Source organism: Harpia harpyja, chromosome 12 (genome assembly GCF_026419915.1).
Source record: "Harpia harpyja isolate bHarHar1 chromosome 12, bHarHar1 primary haplotype, whole genome shotgun sequence".
Lineage (NCBI taxonomy): Eukaryota > Metazoa > Chordata > Aves > Accipitriformes > Accipitridae > Harpia > Harpia harpyja.
Window position 1 is genome coordinate 43,411,690 of NC_068951.1, and position 13,279 is coordinate 43,424,968.

The window sequence follows — 13,279 nt, forward strand, 5'->3', positions numbered from 1 at the left end:
ACTTCCAAAATCCTTCTAGAGACTAGAAAACATTTTCAGAAACAGAGGTTGAAATTCACAGGTTTTTCCAGGCCAGTTGCTGTCTCTGTTCCTGGAATGAACACATCTTCTATGTCATGAACTGCATTTTATGACATCCGCTTAAAAAAAAAAGTGAATAAAGAGAGGATAATGTGGTGAAAGACAGCCAATTATTTCATAAATGTAAACTACATTAAAAAGTGGTGTACAACATTATATATTTATGGATACAATTTTGTTCTGCTGTCACATAACAAAATGAATAATACATTAGTCCAAGAACTTGTCATTAAGTGAATTTCTTTGTTGCCTTGCCATTAAAATAAAAAAGTCCGTGGTCTGTATATATGCATGCCATTAACCCTTTTCTGGGAGCATAATGTAGGGTGGTTGAAGGTACTATTAGACTGCAAATTTAAAGTAGATTTTATAATTTTTAGGGTGAAATAATGCTAATGAAATTTGTCAGAGAGATTTGAAGACATTCGGGAAGGCTTTATAGGTTTTTTTCTGTTAATGAGATGTGATAAATGAAACTGATATTGGATATTATTTAGACAAGAAAATGCTGTTCTTTTTTACCCTCTCTATTGTCAGAATATTATTACGGTAATCGGTAGGAAAGAGTTTCTTTGCAAGAATTAATGAGAACGTGGAATTGGAGAAGATTTGTTTAAGCATCAGAAAACTTCCAGGTAAGGCTGACAGTTCTGTTTGATCAGTTTTAACTCTAAAATACCAATCCTTTTTCTCTTGCAAGTCATTATGTATTACAATACCAGTATCACACTTAACGTCTGTTGTCTTGTAATGAGGTTGAGTCCAGTTGTGACAGCCATGACTTTTCTCTGTAGTGCCTGTTTGTATTGTTCTGAAGCCTGATTCTCAAAAGTAGTGAATGAAAACATTTGAAAACAATGCGTGGAAAGCTGAACCAGTGTCTACGGAAGTTTATGGGTACAGAGGACTTTCAGTGGCTCGTGAGCCAGCAATGTGCCCTTGCAGCAGAGGCAGATGACAGCAGAGCAGGCTGCCTTGGGCAGATCATTGCCCACCGCTCGAGGGAGGTGATCCTTCCCCTCTGCTCAGCACCGGTGAGATGTGTCTGGAGTGCTGGGCCTATTGCTGGGCTCCCCAGTGCAAGAAAGACCAGGGACATGCTGAAGCGAGTCCAGCAAAGAGCCAAGAAGGTGATTAGGGGGTGGGACCATCTGCTGTAGAGGGAGAGGCTGAGAGCTGAGACTGCTTAGCCTGGAGAAGAGAAGGCTCAGGGAGATCTTATCAATGTATATAAATACCTGATGGGGAGGAGTGAAGGAAGACTCCTTTCAGCAGTAACCAGTGACAGGGCAGAAGGCGGTGGGCACAAGCAGAAATACAGGCAATTCCAGTTAAATGTAAGGAAAAACTTCTTTACTGTGGGACAGGTCAAACACTGGAAAAGGTTGGCCAGAGGGGCTGTGCACTCTCCATCCTTGGAGATGTTCAAAGTCCAGCTGGAGGTGGCCCTGACCAACCTGCTCTGACTCACCCTGCTTTGAGCAGGGGATCGGACTAGATCATCACTGGAGGTGCCTTCCAATTTCAGCCATGCTGTGATTCTCTGACTTTGTGAAATGGGGCAATGAATAATTAAAAAGAATGAGACTGTTAATCATATGGTTAAAGTTAAGTTCAAGAATCTGTTGACTTAAGGCCTGGTACCTCCTAACAATATCTCCTGAGTTCATGGTATCTACCTCTAGTTTGTATGGGTTTCAGTCTTTTTCCATGTCTTTTCTTTCTTTAACTTTTGTCCTTCCAAGAGGAGAGAGGATCATCTATTTACAGCCTGATGAGGAAGACTAAAGGGGCAATTTAACTTGATGATTAGGAGAAAATTACCTTTATGGTTGAAGTCAGTTAGACTGGAATGGGAATTTCAGGCCCCAGCCTAAATTCTTGTCTTGTCTCATAAGTCCTGCTGAGGAAAAAAAAGAAAACCCTAATACAGTTAGGTGATGATGTCACTATTTTGGTGTCGAGCCTTCCAGGTGTTCTGTAGAGTTCTCCATGTAGATGTATGCGATGAGTCTGCACATTTCGAAAGTAAGATTAAACTTATCTGAAATACCATTTGCCTCAGAATGTGTTAATCTGCCCCTCCCCATTTTCTCCTTTTTCTCCCTAATTTAATTGACAGCAAAATTGAATCGGTTTACTATTGAGGTGGACTTGAAAGGTGAACACTGGATTTTCTATGACTTGATTTTAATGCAATGTGTACACCTCACTGTTTGATAAATTCAGACCTGCTGGGGGAAAACTGAGAACTACATTTTGCACACAAAGGATGAGATGTTGACTTATGTTGCAGAGACTATTGGTTTAAATTTTTAGTTTATGAGAAAAATGGTTCCTCTGCAATATGTTTTGAAAAATTCAGGGAGCTGGTTTCATACTGTTGGCTGTGTGCCACGTCTGTGGAGTAGGATGTTCTCAGGCTAGGGGGAATGCTTAAGGAAAAAGACAACAGGTATAGTGGTACCACCCCAAAAAAACCCTCAACACCACAAACAAACACAAAGAAACAAATTTTGTGAGGCAAATTTTGCTCAGGCCCTGGCCTGAGGTTAAGCCAAGTGAACAGGACATGGAAAAGCACTGGGCACAACGTGTGAAATTGCCAGATGTGACAGATAATGGTGTGAGAAGCTAACAAAAGTTGCAGGTGTGGGGGAGGGCTGGATTGCACAGCTGGTTAAGAAGCACCATTATGGAAATGATCAAACCTCACAGATAATTTGGGGGGAGCCCAATCCAGGCCTGCAGGTATCAGCAGCCACTTGCTGCTCCCTGATGGCACAAGTGCCCTGTGGAAATGGGCTGAGAAATTCCAGAAAAGAGAATCCAGAGGAGATTCAGCAAGAATGAAAAAAAGCAAGAAAATATGACAAGAGTGAGAAGCTGAAAGAGACGTTTGCTCCAAAAGGAGATGTTTGGGAGAGCAAAGAATTGTAAAGTCAAACACCATAACAAAACAGTGATCTGTTGTCCTCTGTTTCTAATGGAGTTGGAAGAAGTCTTTGGCTACTGGGTAAATTCCTAATTATGAAGTGTTGAAAAGCTTTGCTGAGGGAAGCAAGATCAGAACAAACGTCAGGTGTGCCTAGACCTGACAGCTCTTGCCTCAACATAAGAAGGTAGGTTAGATAATCTCTTGAGGATTTTCCAGTCCTACATTTCTATGGTTTGGTGCTCACTTATAAAGAGGCTTTCTTCTACAAATCTAGCAAACAAAACTTTGTCCTGGAAAGGCATTTACATAGCCATATTAGTCCTGATATTAATTAATTGAAATAACTTGTCCCATGAGGTGCTGCGTCTTTTTTTTTTTTTTTTTTTTTCTGCTGACTGGTTTCCTTAAGCCTCCAAATAACTGCCACTACTTAGCTCTGATGCCATTATTGAAATTAGAATTTCTGGTGGAAGTACTATTCCTCTTGTTTGTATTTGAAAGCATTGTGCTAATCTGTGAGGTATAGTGTTAATGATAATAAGCTTATTAAGCATCTGACAGATGTTCTAGTGTTATTTTAAATACTGGCTCTTACTGTGGCATCTATCCATAGCCAAGAGGAGAACCTGTGCAGAAGAAAGGCATGAGCACATTGTATCGTGTGTACTGCTTCTCTTTCTTGTAAGTTAGCATAAATGCCCATATTAATTTTAAATGTGGATCTATGGTATGGATTATCTGGCTTCATTAGTAGCTTCAGAGTGTAGGTGTTTAATATTAATAATCACTCTTAGCCTATAGACTTAATTAGAATGAGAAACAGCTGGATGCTGTGCAGAACCAGTCTTGGCTCCAGAGGCTGTGTCTCTCTGCAGCAGGCATGCCCTGATTGCTGAGCTCTTAACTCGTGGCAGCTGAGAACAGCATGTCCTCATGGTTACTTATCAATACTGCTTTTCCCTCCTACTTCTAGGACCCTTTTAAAGGCTTCTGGCTCTTAATCAGAAACCCGGAGTGTGAGCACCTATTGGAGCAGTCCTTTGTGGTCAGGCGGTTTTTCTTCTGCATGGGAGTAGCTGCCTTTGCTCTCCTAGGGTAAGTTTTCTTGACTTCTGCTCTCAGGGACAGAATACAAGGGTTACTTGAGCTGTCGTCAACAGTTTAATTAATTTGTCCTGGCTATCCTTAAAAAATCTTTTGCTTAAGCCAAATTCAAAGCAGATTTCAACCCATTCTGGTATTACAAATTTGGAAAAACATACAGAAATCTAAGAAGTGAAAAATAGAGCTGAACTGTTAAAGTACTCCTCAACTTGCAGGGCTTGTAACTCCAGTGGCACAAATATGCTTGACACACTTGAAAACACTTGATATGCTGCTTGGTACAGTATATAAAAACTCAGTAGTGGAGTTACACAGCTCAATTAGCACAGTTCATAAACTATGCAGCTCAATTAAGAAAGCACTGTATGTGGGAAACAAAGTGAATGGAAATAGATGCCTGAAGTAATCAAATATGCAGTTCAATTGGAAAATGATGCAGGTAGTTAACGAAAATGTTATCTGATATGCAGAATGTGAGAGTGTGTGTGCATGTGTATATGTAAAAAAGAGATTGGGTGTGTTTGCAGTTTGTCCATCACAGCAAGTGGGGCTGCGGAGCATCTGAAGTACTGTCAGATGGACCCGCAGTGACATTTGTTTGTTGCCTATGAGTATTTTGGAACTGCCTCCAAAACAGCAGTGGCTATAAAGAAATGAGTATGCAAACTTTTTCTGTTTCTGATATACTTTATCAACGAGATGGCATCTAGATGCACGGCAGATGTTGTCTTTTGTGATGCAGATGAGCCTTTTGGAGCAGTGCAGCTGATAATGAGCTCTGTGTATTGTTACAAGATAGGGCTGCCAGGCAATAACCACCTACGAACCTGACTAACTATCATCTACAGTGCTGAGGCAGGGTCTAGCTCCTCTGAGACAATGGGTCAAATCCTATAGTTTTTAGACTTCATTTGGGGAAAACCTCTTTTAATTTCAACAGGAGCTTTGACTTTGTCTGGTACACATGATTCGGCCTTTAGAAATAAACAGCTATTCTAAAAGTGTCAAGCAAGATTGCCATGTTTTGCCAATAACTAAAGCAGAATATAAGCAATACCTAGTATGGGAAAAAATTTAGAATAGTTAGAAAATAGCTTTAGTAATTAATATGGAATTTGATAGAAATGTTAAGTTGACATCAAACTTTTTTTTATTTGGCAGGACAGTTTACAATCCTGACTAATCCACTTAGTGTATGAAACTATGCAAGTACAATAAATTTTGGGCTGCTGCCAGTCAAATGCATGGCCCAGAAATGCTTATTGTTACCTGGGCCATATAGAAACCAAAGACTACTTCATAAATATCTGTGTCATTATCCACGTCTTTGGGACAGCAAACGGGCATAAGGTAACTTCAGGAAATACCTACTGGGAGAACAAAAGACTATAGATTCTTGTAATGACAGTAAGAGTCTCTCTGTTAACTTCAGTGGGCTTTTGAGAGGCTCTGTTATGTCTGGAGTGACATATTTCATCCTCACAGGAATGGAAACACCAGGATGTGTTATCTGAATGGAAAAAAAAATAAAATTGGATATCTCCTATTATGGTAGAGGAAACATTGCCTCCGGTTCTACAATTCTTGGATGAAATTCCTAATATGTATGTAAAAGATGTAGCTGTGAATTAGTGAACTATACGGCATGTGATAAATGAAGAACTTGCTTACATGGGAAACATTTTCATGGTCCTCAAGGTATTTGTGTCCTCGGTGATTCTATCAGAATCAGAGGAATGTTGCCAGGTTTTAAAAATATGAGTGGGTCAGGGGAACATTCATCAGTGTCTTGCTTGGCAAGATTTTGAGAGGCATGAGTGCATGTATTTAAAGGACAGTAATAGGTGGTGCCCCATCCTCTGCTGAATCTGTCCTCTGACAATGCCACCACCAGTGACTGACCACCAGGTCCTACAACACAGAACAGATTTTTGCTATGTGAACTTGTTGATTACCGCAATGCAGACTTTAACTTTGAAATCGGATAATTATTAGTCAAACATGTAAACTGTTTGGAGGTATGATCTGTGATTTCTATACTATTCTCCTCGGTTTTCCATAGCTGACTCTTGGTATACAACAGATTTTTGGCATCAAGACAGACTGCAGGGTTGTAAACCTGTTTTTTCCATTAGCCTTTTATGTTAGTAGGTTGGGAGGGGGTTGGATTTTTATGAAAACCCTAAATTAAAGAGACTCCAGCCTGACTGTGAAATTAATAGAGCTATCAAAAAACCCACTGTCATTATACAACAATTGTTAATTATTTACAAGCAAACTTCTGCAAGAACAGTATTGTAGCTGTCAGCATTGTCGTTATTAAAATTAAAATGCTTTGTCTGAGTAGAAGATAACATGACTCATTTAGGCTAAATGCAATGAATATGGAATATTCTGTTTCTCTTCACCAATTAGTCAGAGAGAGAACAATAGCATGTCTCTTTCCTAACAAGATGTTTATTTAAAAAAGAAGTCTAACAAAATAAATATTTTCAGGGCTTTGTTTAGGAAGGACATCAATTCATTGTAGTTATTATAATAAAAGTTAAAACCAAGGTTTTTTTCTAGGATGGGAAAAATTATTTTCATAAAGTAAATTATCCTTTTTCAGATAGTGAAATGTATGTGAAAATCTTTTTGCCTTATTATCATAATATCTTGTTTTGCTTTATTATTATAGTATCTTGTTTACCATGTGCATTATGTGGTTTAGAGTTACAAGTTGCTCGAGTGCTCTTTGCTGTCTCTGACTTCATTTGTCTTTCCAAGCATATCCTGATCCAGTGGTAATTTCTTGGTTCTCTGTGTAGTTGATGACAATTTTTATAAACAGCAAGGGGAAGGTCAGAGAAATTCTAAGACAACTGCGCTGGGTGGCTTGAGTCAGTCTTCCTGCTATATTCTTTCACATGCCATTTTCCATTAGCTAAGATTTCATTGTCTTAGTGACATTAATGGTTTATAGCAATGAATCCATCAATGAAAAAGCAGAAGCAAAAGAATTAAGGTATGACTATGTCAGGGTTGTAAAGGGTGATGCTACTATGACAAACCTCTTCGGGGAGTGTGCAGAACGGAAGGGATCAAAGTGCCTAGCTTGGAAAGGGCCACGTTGCTGTCTTTCTCCATGGTAATGCCATCAGTCTTCTTTTCAAATCTTGTTTGGGTCTCTCTCACTGAACCTTACTTTGCTGCCTTATATTCCCCAGTCTGCTGTCTGTCTTGGTTTTCTTACTGACTGTACAGATGATTCTGGGAGCAGAGCACATTCACCTCAGAGTAAGAGGAACCCCTTCCTACTGTCCACCTCATGACATTAAGAGAATGGGTTGTCTGAGAAGACAGTCAACACTGGTTTTATCCTTCCAGCATAGTTATCAGAAAAGTTTTTCCATGTAAATCTTCTGAGGACAGTCATTAGCTACAACTGTAGTTGTGTTTGAGTAAGTACAAAACCAGCTCGTGGTTCTACTTTTCCTTCCACATGAAAAATTAAAAGATTGTCAGATGCTGGGGGGAAATGTTGCTTTGGTTGCTATTAGAAGTCAAAAGTAGGCTCACAGTAAGTGAAGGAATCAACCTTTTAATTCCTACTGTACAATGACTTATGTAGTTAGGAGGTGCAGAAGTAAAATTCAAGACTCTCATGTATGCTCTCCTAGTTAGACCATGCTGCCTTTTGAAAAAAGTTTTTTTTAAATCTTTTATTTAGAAAATTATTTTTAGAGTGAGAATATTTATGTTCTGCTATCAGCTTGCAAGTTTTTTTACAGTCTCGTAGAGTTAGGAGACAAGCAAGCTGTATTCTTCATATACATAATAAGTTAAAAGGAAGATGTAGAGAACACACAATTGCATTTTATTTAAAAAACAGTAACAACAACAATGATGACTTAGCATCATTAAAAGTATGTGTTCACCCACCATTAATTTTGTATTTGCTTGTAGATGCCATGGTGGAATGAACAGGAGCAAAAAAGCTATTTGGAGGATTTGCCATCAAATTGAGGACTCATATGACTGAATGTGTATTTTATGGAGCAGATTTTTTTTTCTAAACTGTATGATTTATAAATCCTTTCTGTATTGCAAAAAGGCAAAAGCCCCAGCAAGAATGGTACAAACGTGCCCCCTCGTTATCTTTGGGCAAACAGTCTTTATTTTCTTCCAGCAGCTGGCTAAGAGCATTTGACCTTACACTTCACTGTTCTAAGTGTTGGTTCATTTGATATTACTTTGGCTGTTATTAGAAAAATGTCAGTGCTGGGACACTCCCAGTGTGGGTTTGCTCCTGTGCTCTCCCAGGAGAGGAGGACATAGCCAGTATCAGTTCCATCAAGTTCCTTCGGGTCTGTGTAGGGTAGGCTTTAGTTATGGTTGATTTGTTGGGAATCTGGAATTTATTTATTAAAGGAAGGTTAAAGGGAAAAGTATACAGACGTGCTTAATGTGGAAGGAAAGCATATTCAGCTTGCGTGCAGAATGCCGCCAGAATGATTTAGAAATCATTTCTCTGCTACGGCTGCCAAGCTTTGGAGGTTTTCAGGTAGGTCCTGGGCACTGGTTCCACCTGGGCAGTTATGCTTTCTAAGGGCTGGCTGAAGTTCTATGATTTGGCGAGATGCAACGGGTGTCAACTGAAAGGATGAATTTTCTTCAGTGTCCTCCTCGTTCCTGATTTCTCTTTTGGCTAATGTTCCTCTAAAGACACTGAAGGGGTCCAGCTTTCTCACCAACTTCTGAGAAGAGGCCCCATAAGTAATATTAAACTTCTGCAATTTCCTCGTTACTCTTAAGCAAGTTACTAATTAACTGAATGTAACCACTGGCTGTTGATAAATCCTTTTAACTAATTCAAATTCCATATCAAGCTCGGAGCATTTTCACTCAAGCTGCTGCTGGAGTTAAGCTTTGTGAAGAATTAGTTCTGATCTGTTTTTGAGTGCTGAAGTTGGGGAAAATGGAGAGAAGATATTTGTTTGCTTGATTCCACATGACAACTCCAGGGTAACTGAATAGACTGTACGGTTGGTTTGACAAGGCTGTGCACTGAGCCAGCAGCCTCGCATACCAGAGACAGGGGGATGGAAGGGAGACTGACAACTGTAATGGATTTTATCAGAATTTCTCTAAAGAGCGACAATTTGCCTTCAATTATTAATGTTTTTCAGAGGTTTCTCTTCTGAGAGGTATGAATAACTAACTTAAATATGCATTCATGTAACATTTTCAATAATGAATAAATTACTGCATGGAAAGAAGTTGAGTAGCAGATTCAAATATTAAATAATGGAAGAGGTTTTTGAGAGTGTAGGAAAGGTAGTCTTTAATAGTGTGACTGTTACTGTTTTTTTCTGTGAATGCAGGAACTGTGCTTATTATATGTATAAATGTATTACAATAATGTTTGTGAAAAACATTGTAAGTTAGCTTGAAGTGCCACAGAAAGAAAAAGCAGTGCCTGTGTATCGTGGTGTGTGACAGCATGTAAGTTAATCCTGCAGTGGTCTTGACTCATCCTGGGGCTCAAGTGTGTTTCACTTTCCTCCCCATGCTCAGGAGACACTTTGTGCCCAGTGCTGTAGAATTATTGCCTTACATTAGGGGAACTTTGAAAATGCAGGCTAGGGAAACTGTTGGCCCTATTAAAACATGTGCTGAAGAAACTGGAGTGGATTGCCAGGTACCTGGGAGGAACTTTAGGACGTTCAATGATTGTTCGGTGACTGCTGTTTCAGGAGACTTTGAGGGACAGTGACTTTGCATTTGTTTATTGCTCTGGTCCAATTTTTACTTCCAGAGTGGCATTCTTAGGGACCCTATCCTGTAGTCCCTCATGCTCTGTTCCATTTAGTCTTTCACTCTCTTTAGACAGAAATACACATTTATACATTTTGTAAAATTTTATAACAAGTTCCTTTTCTGTAACATCACTACAGTCTTAAAAATTTGTCACAGATATGAAAGCTCATTAAGCAACACTTGAAAATGACCAGCTTTTGACAGCATCACCATGACAATGAGTGTACTGGTATTTGTTATATGAAGCAATTTATTCCATATTAGCAGAGTGTTGTTTACTTTAGCATAATATTTTAATATCATGAAGATATTTAGAAATGGAATTCTTACAAATCTGTCTTACTGATGTTAAAAAATGTTAAGTCTTACAAAGTGTTATATGTAGCATTGGTGTGTTCTGAAACAGCAGTCAAATATAAAACTTTGTGATTTCTTATCTACTGAAAATTGTAGAAAACTGTCTTGACAGCACATAGGTTATCAAGTATGTATATATATATATATATAAAAAATTTGGTCAAGTTATAAACTGTTTGCAAAAGTAGCAATTGGCAAGTTTATAAGTACATTCTTACCACTCTGCATCAGTTGGGTTCTGCGTGGATTGTGCAGCCAAAATTGCCTTGGAGATCTGTGAAATCTGGTTCACTTTGAGCAGAATCTGACCTATAAAACCTACTGATCAAGCCAGTTTATCGCAGGGGAGAATATTTACAAGCTGGTTTACACATCTAGGAAGAACATTGAACTTACTTCAAACTAAGGATAGTAGTATAGCCCTGCAATTCTGGTAGAAGAGAGAGATCTTGAGAGAGGCTGTATAATTTTTCTGATTATTTTGCAGTTGCCTCCAGTAAGAATACTGCTTCCTTGTGTATAAGAGCTGGATGTTGAGAGCAAGTCAGTTCACAGTTCCCAGGACTGCAGCAAGGTGTTTCATTAGCAGAAAACATTTATAACCCTAGCCTAATTAGTAGACTTCATAATTTATTGTTTCATCATCTGGTCCAGCTCAGCATCCATGGGATTTCTAGACGACATGAAGTGTGGAAACCTGTCATGACAGAAAAAAAGAGAGGCTTGTAGGAAACAATGGTTGTCTTGTGGGAAGAGTTTAAATATATGCAGCTGATCCCATGGGAACTGCTGTAGTCTATTCACCCTCTGTGAAAATGATGCTCTTTCAATATAATCTTTAATCCTTTTCTTTCACTGAAAAATGTGAGAACTTTATTTAAAAGTTTTGAAAGAGTGCTCTATTTTAGTCAGTAAATGCTTTTCAAACATAAAAATAAATCAAATTATTAGTCTAACGTGGAGGGGGAAAGTTCTCTGAAATATCTTGCAATATTCTGTCCATAAATTGCATATGTGAATGTTATCAGGAAAATTTCAGACTGAAAATAAGCAGGAAATGTATCCAGGCTTTCTTTTTTTTTCCTGGATGGGTGCATGTGGGGAAGGAAGTATCCAGCAGTCTTGGAGATATTACAAACTTCTGTAACTGTTTGAGACATACTTTTTCTAATTCCACAAAACAGATTTTTTCCTGTGAGATGGGGGAGAAGGATTTCAAGAGAAGGGAATCCTATCATATGCAGAGAATAAAAGTTTGCTTTAAAGATGATTCTAACCTTCCTCCTATTCATGGAAAAGTAAAATAAAACTAAATATGCAGTGGCTGAAAACATTTGTCCCCACCCCCAGAGAGAATGGAAATCTAAACATCATTTTGTTCAATCCATGCGTGTGTGAATAACATCACAAACTCCCACAAGGTTTAGTAGAGCTGCTGTCCTGTTTGGTTTTTATGGGACCGTGTCCTAAATATTAAACCCTGTTTGTTGAAATACACAGTTGTATTCCTGGAGGTATCATGTGGCATATATTTTATAGTCTGCACACAGAGTGCTGAAAAGGCAAAGAGTTACTAATACTATTTTGCTTTTGCTTTCCTATAGCGTCTTTCATCCAAGGCATCCAAAGCACTTCATACAATCCAGTGTATTAAGCATGGCAACATGTCTGCGAGGTAAGAAAATTGATTTTTTTTTTTCTTTTTCTTTTCCTTTTTATAGATAGAGTAGTCAAACCACTGGACTATGATTTGCCCAAGATCACCATGGTAAAGCAAGACCTCTGGCTTCTCAGTCCTTTGACACAAGTCTCTCCATTTAAGGGGAATTCTCAGATCACCTTCCTCTCCTGTGTAATTTGCTTGACACTTTAAGTTACTTTTTTGAACTGGGTGCTCGCTTTATACCTTTTAGATTTCTTTCTTTAATATTTCAGAAAATGAATGTTACCTTTTGTTAATCAAAGAGCTTTGGTGGCTGTGGTTTCTTGGTCCTTTGGAACAGAACAAGAAACACCAGCTGGAAGTGCTCCTTTCAGGAGCTGTGCTGCAGCATTTGAGGAGAACCATGCATGGCGCCCATGGCAAACTGAGTGTTACAGAGGAGAATGGGGTTTGGGAAGTGGTGAATGAATGGAATCTTGGATTCACTTGGGAGCTCTGGCTGTCTGCTGGGTTTGGAGTATCATCTGTCCTCGGTGCTGCTCCAGCAAGGGGATGGTTTGTACTTGCAGCCTGTTGTCTCTTGATGTATTCAGCTGCAACTGGACAGTGGCTTTGAGAGCCTGCAGGGACTATTCCCGATGGTGGTGGGTTATGGATTTTGCTGCAGGGCTGAGTTAGCTCAGGACTTAGTACTGTGCATGCTTAACCACCTTCTGAAATGCAGTATTAATGTAAGTTCACGTGCAAGATTGGTTCAACAGTATAGTAAGGTTTTAATTGCCTCTTGCTTTGCAGTGAGCAAACTGGAAGATACTATAAGGTTCACTTAACATGAACTCTAGGTGGCCTGCATTTCCTAAAATTCCTTAAATATAGTGAGGTTTTCCTTGATTTATGTTGCTTAGCATGGAACTAGATTAACAATATTATTGCACAGTTCTTTGAAGGTTGCACTTTTGTTTTCAGTGGGATAGCACCATCTGGTAAAATCAAGCAACCATACTTACATGTCAAGTCTTTTGAAAGTTAAGGAAATTATTTTAATTTCTTGTAGAATTTGCTTCACTGTAAATTTAAAAATTTTTATCCTCTCCCCTTCCTCTTTGATTTAAAAGATATTTTTTTTTTTTGTCCTTCTAATGTCATTCTGCAGAATCCAAGTTCCTGATAAAACTCTAAGACTCAGTCTTTTAGCTCAAAGTTCAATTGGCTTTTGGATGCCCTTAGGTCCAACTGCCCTTTTACATGGAATTTTTATTGTTAATCTTCTATTATTGGGGGAATTATTTTGCAAACAGACCAATTCAATTGCTTCAAGCTCTGAAACCTGTCAG

At 38.8% G+C, this 13,279-nt stretch overlaps 1 protein-coding gene across 2 annotated transcripts in view; it reads left to right on the forward strand.

Moving 5' to 3' along the window:
* Positions 1-617: 617 nt before the first annotated feature.
* VEPH1 (ventricular zone expressed PH domain containing 1) overlaps positions 618-13,279 on the forward strand; it is a 99,649-nt gene continuing 86,987 nt past the window's right edge. Inside the window, exons 1-3 of one of the 2 annotated variants that reach the window (XM_052804088.1) lie at positions 618-716; positions 3,993-4,114; positions 11,887-11,957. The gene's annotated coding sequence lies outside the window, so the exon portion shown is untranslated. Of the gene's footprint in view, positions 717-3,992; positions 4,115-9,208; positions 9,313-11,886; positions 11,958-13,279 lie in introns of those variants that run through there. The other variant, XM_052804087.1, reaches the window with a different exon arrangement.